The following is a 7,435-nucleotide window of genomic DNA, read 5'->3' on the forward strand; positions in this document are numbered from 1 at the left end:
GAACATAGAAGACAGAAAATAGGCTCATTCACTTTATTGCAATTCAAGTTCTGGCTAGCAGTGAAAATCAAATACAAAAGTCAGTGTAAAAATGGTTTGCTCTTGGTCTCTGACCTTGGTCTCTTCTTTGTCTTGACTTTCACTTATCCTAGTTAAAAAAAAACACAACCCACAAACAAATGGATTTGAGCAGCAGTACTTAGAAATATGTCTTTTCTAAGGGCTCACAATTGTTAAGACATCTTACATTTCAGGCCTACAGATATCCAGGTTGTATAAAAGTCTTGTTAGGTAACAGAAGTGAGATTTTCATTTTATGCTAAACAGGAAAAAAGTTGGCGTATCAGAAATAAAATAACGCTAACAGATGTGATAGAAGAACCTTTCAAGAGAGTGGGGCTTTCTATTTAATGAGTTAACCTTACTGCACAACCAAACCCGTGTGTCAGTCTCAGTGTACAAGAAAAAGGATATGGAAGATGATTCCTCTTTATGTTTGACATTTACTCTTTGCTATTCTTTTCTGTATAAGCCCAGATCTGGTAAGTGTTGTAAGTATGTGGTTAACATAAGGCACAAAACCAACTCTTTGGGCTATTGAGACTAACGGTGAACACAGACCTCAAAATGAGAGCTGTAATGAAAGAGTACAATGTCCTAAGAGTCATGTTTAAAAAATTCATTTTCTCCATTACCTTGGCATATTACTGAATATGTATTACTGAATATTGCTGCAAGTGCAGAAACTATGTCTCATTAAAGGAAATGGCCGTACTCTCTTGACTTCCCTGCTTATCATCCCATAGGTGGCAGCACGGACTGTTGGTCACATAAGCAGGCTGCGGGAAAAAAATGTGCAGTCAGAGACAGCAACAGCCACTTTAATAACGTTTTATTTTTCTGCTGGAATCACTAGAGGATGTGAACAAGATGTATTTCAACAATAAGTGTACCTTTGACCCATGATTCCTAGGTGGAGACAATTTGCCTATCAAATGAAGTAGGTGTGTGGGTGTCTTTAGATAATTACTTCTGAAACATGGAGATGCAGCTGAGGGAACAAGGCAAAAATTTCACTGAGACTATTTGCCATGGAAATACAGAGATATTTTGAATATTGTTATATGTCTGCCATAGGTAGATTTTTGCAAGTGTACTTGTAATAGCACAGCACTGAGTAACTGTGGAAACAATGGAAATGTGATTATAGAAATCATAAATCACGTAAAGACTTCTATGAAATGCAGCAGCTCTTTTCTCAAGTGTGACATGGGACAGGAGAGATACATAATGAGATGTTTCATTGTTGTACTTTTGAAATTCAGTTTGCATGTGTGCTTTCATATCATTGAGAACTTACAAATTTGTGCTGCACTGTGTTCAATAACAGGATAAAACCTCTAATAAAATTGTGTATCATCATGCCTTGATTTACCAGTAGGTTCTCAATAAGCTTTCTAGTAGGCCAAAGTTTGTGCATTTTTCTCAGAAACGTGAGCCTATTACTAGTAATCCTGAATCTAGGCACCATTGTTAAAAAGAATAAAAATAAATATTTATATGTTGTCAGCTAATTTCATAACCTTAAAAAAAGGCCACTCAAAACCTCTAGGGTTTAATAAAATTAAGGACACTGCACGAGGCAGATGCTTTTTGGAATATCCCAGAGAGTTGTGATAGTGAGACAGATTTGCCCATATGCTTCATTTCACACTTTCTCAAAGGTTTTTATTGATTTGGTTAAAGTGTTGTATGAGCATAGCATTGCCAATAGCAGAGTATTAAGATGTGTTACCCATGATGGCACTGTAGCTATGAGTTTATTTGGAATCCTTTGTTATGCAACACAACATCTTGTGTTGACAACCTTATGGAAAACTAGGTAATTGAGTTGGTCGTTTACTGCCTGGTTCATCTCCTGTAAAATGAAGCTCTGTACTTGGGTAATACATTTATTTGAGCAGTAATTTTGATTTACCAAGACACCAGTATTCCAAGCTTCCACCTTTGCACCTTGTATGTCATGCTAGGACAGTGCTCCTGTTATTGCAGATGGCACTTTGGTATATATTCACCTTTATTCCTACTCCCATAAATTTCATTTGCAGCTATGGATGTGTTTTGTAATCCACATATAATCCATTATGTTTGATGTTTCTTCTGATGTTTTTCTTGTATCTCCAGTACATTTACTTATAAGGCATTGTTTTTACCATTTACTTCTGTTAAAGAATTTGTGTTTCAGCATCTTGATGATACATTTTTTCTTTAGTGACAAAGGGCCATTTTGTTAAGCAGTTTTGGCACAGATGGCCAGTATAGCTAGAAGAAAATGAAAACATAATCTGAAGGAATATCCAGAGAAAACAATAGCTATGTGCCTATACAGCTTCTGTCTGTGGTTTTTGTTATTTATTGTAATGGACTTACAGCATTGTCAGATTCATTTGTACATCTTGGTTTACACCTGGCTTGTTGCTGAAATACTGTGGAATAAGTGGAACATGCTGCTCCTTCTTATATATTCACATCCATTTTAGTTTTAGAAAAGGTCACTTGTAAGTCCGTGTTACTGACCTACATTTACATCAGAGATAAGTGTGTGATGTTCCATTTTTCCAACAAAATAATTAAATACTACATAATAACCTTAGCAACACTTAGTTGTTGCTCAGAAATGTTCCCCTTCAGGATTATCATGGACAGAAACAGTGAAGGTGTGGTGCTTGCCAACTTCCAGAGATTCAGGCTTTAATAAGTACCTATGTTTATATACCAAATCAATCTTCCAAATAAATAGATATTGACTCATTACTGTTTACTGCAAGTGTAAGTATTTTTCACGCCTACATTCACAAAGCTTTTATTTTTCCCATTTTCCATGACTGGGTCTTGCATTTAAATGAGATAATTCTCTAGGGAAGGACAAATGCAGGAACTTAACAAACTTTCTTTTCTTTTAGGCTCCATTAAGTCAGCATTTTCCTTCCCTTCTCCCTCTCTCCTTTGAAAAAGCAAGTAAATATTTATTTTGGAGAAAAATAAAGGCAGTCCCTCTACCACAGATTTTTTTCCTTCTTTTATTTTTTTTTTCTTCTGGTATGTAGGGTCAAGGGCAGCTATGTTACCTTTTTTGGTTTTTGGTCCGGGGTCGTAAAATACTCATTTTGTGGACCTTTGCCTTGTCAAGTAAGCATAAGCCAGCTAAGAAAAACAAACCATTTAAGACTGTGGTGTTGGGACTCTGTACATTAGTATTTTGTGCTCTCAGTTGTTGACCATGAAATGTCTGCTCATGTGTAGCAAAGTAAGTGCACAGAAGAATAAACTCCCCACTTCCCCAAACCTTTTTTACAATCAGGATACATTAGTAAGTGAATTCCAACCAAGAAAGCTCATTGGCTTTGTCATAGCAAGTCTTTGTCAATAATTCTAAGACTTCCCTGAAATTTCAAAAACCAGCTAGATGAAAATTTTAAGCTCTTTGCTAAAACCTTATAGAAATCTAAAAATTAGACTGCATATTTAGTTTACATCTAGTTAGTATGGCTCTAAGTCATTTTTATTTTGCATTCTCTTTTCTGTTTGTTCAGTAGATGTGCAGAAAGTAGCATTCTCTTCCACATGGCTAACCTTAGCAAACCTTTGTATGAATAAAACACTGAAGCTCCGTGTAAAAAATGCTCTAATACTATATTTTCAGTTGCAACTTAAAATCTGCATATTGTATATCTGTTTCTTTATAATAATTCTGAAGAGGTGAGTGATGTCTAAAATTTAAGTTGCATTGGTTTCCAGCATTTCACTGTAGCATTTCATTCTCAGCACTTGTTTGTGGTTTTGACAAATGTTTGAAAAATTTTGACAAACTTAACCTTTCAGACTTGTATTTTCCATTCTTATTCTGTGTTGTAAAAAAGTAGCAGGTGCTAGAAAAAATGGATGAGTAGAGCAGAGACAAGTTACTAAACTAATAACGGTGGTGTCCATAATTTAATGTAGGCCACTGTGGTAAATAGGTAGTACCTCTAACAGGCTGAGCATTTAACAGAGACTAGTAAGGAAGCCCCCTACTGGAGTTCAAACTCTCTGTACTTTGTTTTGAAATAATTTAAGACTTTATTTGAACACCAGTCTTAATAGTAACGTTTTCTTAATTTGTAGTTTTCTGTTTCAGTAGAACTATTCTGCATGGCTGCCTCAGCTCAATAGACTAGATATTCAACCTGTTGCCTTTGGTCACTGTCATTGCACTAAAGACTTGCAAATATCCATACATTTATAGAAAATTGGCAGTTTCCATATTAGTTCCAAGCTAGCTTGTTTTTTTTCCCTTCTTATTCCAAAGGATCGGAGACCAAACTGTGGTTACAAAATGCAGCTTCCAATATGTGCTTCATATTTTACCTGACAGTGTCTCTTTTAATTTTGTACTTTTTTTTTTCCCAAGAAGTGTAGTTTAATGACCATTTTGAAGTAAGTTTAATATTAATGTTTTGTGTGTTTGGTGTTGTTCTTTTCAATATGAAGATGTCATGGTTTTATGTAGAAAGAGTAATGCAAAGTTTATTTGTTTTCCTTCATGCATTACTGGCTTTTCTTGTTCTTAAACATAATCGGTGAATGTTCATCTGTGGTATAAGACTGCTCAGATTTGTAAGCCTCTTTTAAATTTTTTAATAACTTGAAGCTGAAACTAATGCATAAGTGTAAAATTTCACAGGGTTTACAAATTGGTAAGCTCTTACCAAGTGTAAGCTTGGGTTTTATGTAACTCAAGTACAGGAGTTCCACACAAACAATTTCAATGCTCACCTAGTGTTTTCTCATTTTAATTAATTCTGAAATGTATTTTCTGTTTAAATGAAACATAGAGAATCCTTCTTTGATGCGTTAATTTCTTCCAGTACATCCTTTCGAGTGTCATGTAAAGACGATGATTTATAATGAAGTTCATTTAATGTGATTCATTTCTTAGTAGTCTCAGAGCACTTTATAGTTGGAGAATTATACTTCGAATTAATTTAAAAATTAAACAGTAAAGTAGTGACAATCATCTATTCATGAAGTGTAAAAAGCTCTCATCTAGAAATCACTTATAACTGTCTGAGAAAGAATCACCAAAACACTTTGCAAATATGCATTACTGTCCTGCCATTGCATAGGCTTCCATTAACAAGAATCGTTAACGTTGAAGCTGACACCGGTCCTGCTGCAACAGATAAGGGCGTTGTGGCCAGTCATATCCATGGGGACACAGATGGTCATACCCTCTCCTTTATGCACACAGTTTAGATACAAAGGACCGAAGTGAGTTGTGGTTCCTTGTAGAAGGACTAGAGAAACTAAAGTCACCCCCATGCCCTGTCTGAGATGAGAGATGACACTTTGCACATGTCGTGGTTTGGCCTCAGCCAGCAACAAAGAACCACGCAGCCGCTCACACAACTCCCACAGTCGTGGAAAAAGAAAATGTCAGGGCCAAACTCGTGGGTTAAAAGAGTGCAATTTAACAGAACAGCAAAAGGAAAAGACAAAAACGCGATTACAGTACCGCCGCGAAGCGCACCGACCGGACCCGCACCGCTGCAGCCCACCCCCGAGTGGCGACTCCTCTCCTCGCCCCGGCTAGCTCCTCTTATAGCCCGGGCATGGGTCACGTGGTATGGAATACCTGTCCCCTGCCGGCTCCTGGGGAGATTAACCCCATCCCTGCCGGAACCAGGACATTATCCACCCCTTATTCCATACCATCTGTGTCATGCCCAGATCTTACAGTTCCCATAGTCTGTGGGCCATACCTCCAACGTGTCCGTTGAACTCACTTAAAACGTCCATTGCACTCACTTAAAATGTCCATTAAACTCACTAAGACCATGACTGTAGGCTCCATCTGTGAGAACAGTCTCTCAGGTCACATGAGATGGTGTGTGGTGCTGGACGGGTGTATGCTGATGCAGTCTATGCCCATGGTCCGAGATGGAAGATGTTGATCTCAAGGGGGTTGTTGGATGCCAGCTGCTGAGGCTGGTATACCTGACGCAGTTCATGCCGTTTACTTAGTCTCATCAAAGTCCATCTGTCATTGATCTAGGTGATTCTTCTTTGACAGCACTAATAGCCATCATAATAATGATAACATACAACAGCAAAGTTATTTAACATTATAAAATTCTATTCATTGGCTATTCTCACCCAGAATCAGATCCCCATGAGGCACACATCGGACCTCCCCATCTTCTCGCATCACCCACCAAGTGCATCCGGGTCCTTGTGCAAAAGCAATCCCACGAATGGGTTTGCCTTTGCCTGAGGCAGGACTAACCCAAACTGTCTTCCCTAACATATTCTTCATATGCACTACGGGGACTTTATCCCCTTCTACTGCACGTGGATGTTTTGATTGGGCAGGGCCAGCTCGATTGGCAGATCCCCTAGTGTTAACTAACCAGGTGGCTTTTGCTAAATGTACATCCCAATGTTTGAAAGTCCCACCACCCATGGCTCTCAGTGTAGTCTTTAGCAGTCCATTGTATCTTTCTATCTTCCCCGAGGCTGGTGCGTGATAGGGAATGTGATATACCCACTCAATGCCATGCTCTTTGGCCCAGGTATCTATAAGGCTGTTTCGGAAATGAGTCCCATTGTCTGACTCAATTCGTTCTGGGGTGCCATGCCTCCATAAGACTTGCTTTTCAAGGCCCAGGATAGTGTTTCGGGCAGTGGCATGGGGCACAGGGTATGTTTCCAACCACCCAGTGGTTGCTTCCACCATTGTGAGCACGTGGCGCTTGCCTTGGCGGGTCTGTGGGAGTGTGATATAATCAATCTGCCAGGCCTCCCCATATTTATATTTTAGCCATCGTCCTCCATACCAAAGAGGCTTTAACCGCTTGGCTTGCTTAATTGCAGCACACGTTTCACATTCGTGGATAACCTGTGCGATAGTGTCCATGGTCAAGTCCACCCCTCGGTCACGAGCCCATCTGTATGTCGCATCTCTCCCTTGATGGCCTGAAGCATCGGGGGCCCACCGAGCTAGGAATAGTGCCCCCTTATCCTGCCAGTCCAGATCCACCTCAGCCACTTCAATTTTGGCAGCCTGATCTACCTGTTGGTTGTTTTGATGTTCCTCAGTGGACCGATGCTTGGGTATGTGGGCATCTACATGACGCACTTTCACAACCAGATTCTCTATCCGAGCAGCAATATTCTGCCACAGTTCAGCAGCCCAGATGGGCTTCCCTCTGCGCTGCCAGTTGCTCTGCTTCCACTGCTGTAACCACCCCCACAGAGCATTTGCCACCATCCAGGAATCAGTATAGAGGTAAAGTACTGGCCATTGCTCTCGCTCAGCAATATCCAAAGCCAGCTGGATGGCTTTTACCTCTGCAAACTGGCTTGATTCACCTTGTCCTTCAGTGGCTTCTGCAAC

This window comes from Charadrius vociferus, unplaced genomic scaffold (genome assembly GCF_000708025.1).
Source record: "Charadrius vociferus isolate BGI_N301 unplaced genomic scaffold, ASM70802v2 scaffold649, whole genome shotgun sequence".
In the NCBI taxonomy this organism is placed as follows: domain Eukaryota; kingdom Metazoa; phylum Chordata; class Aves; order Charadriiformes; family Charadriidae; genus Charadrius; species Charadrius vociferus.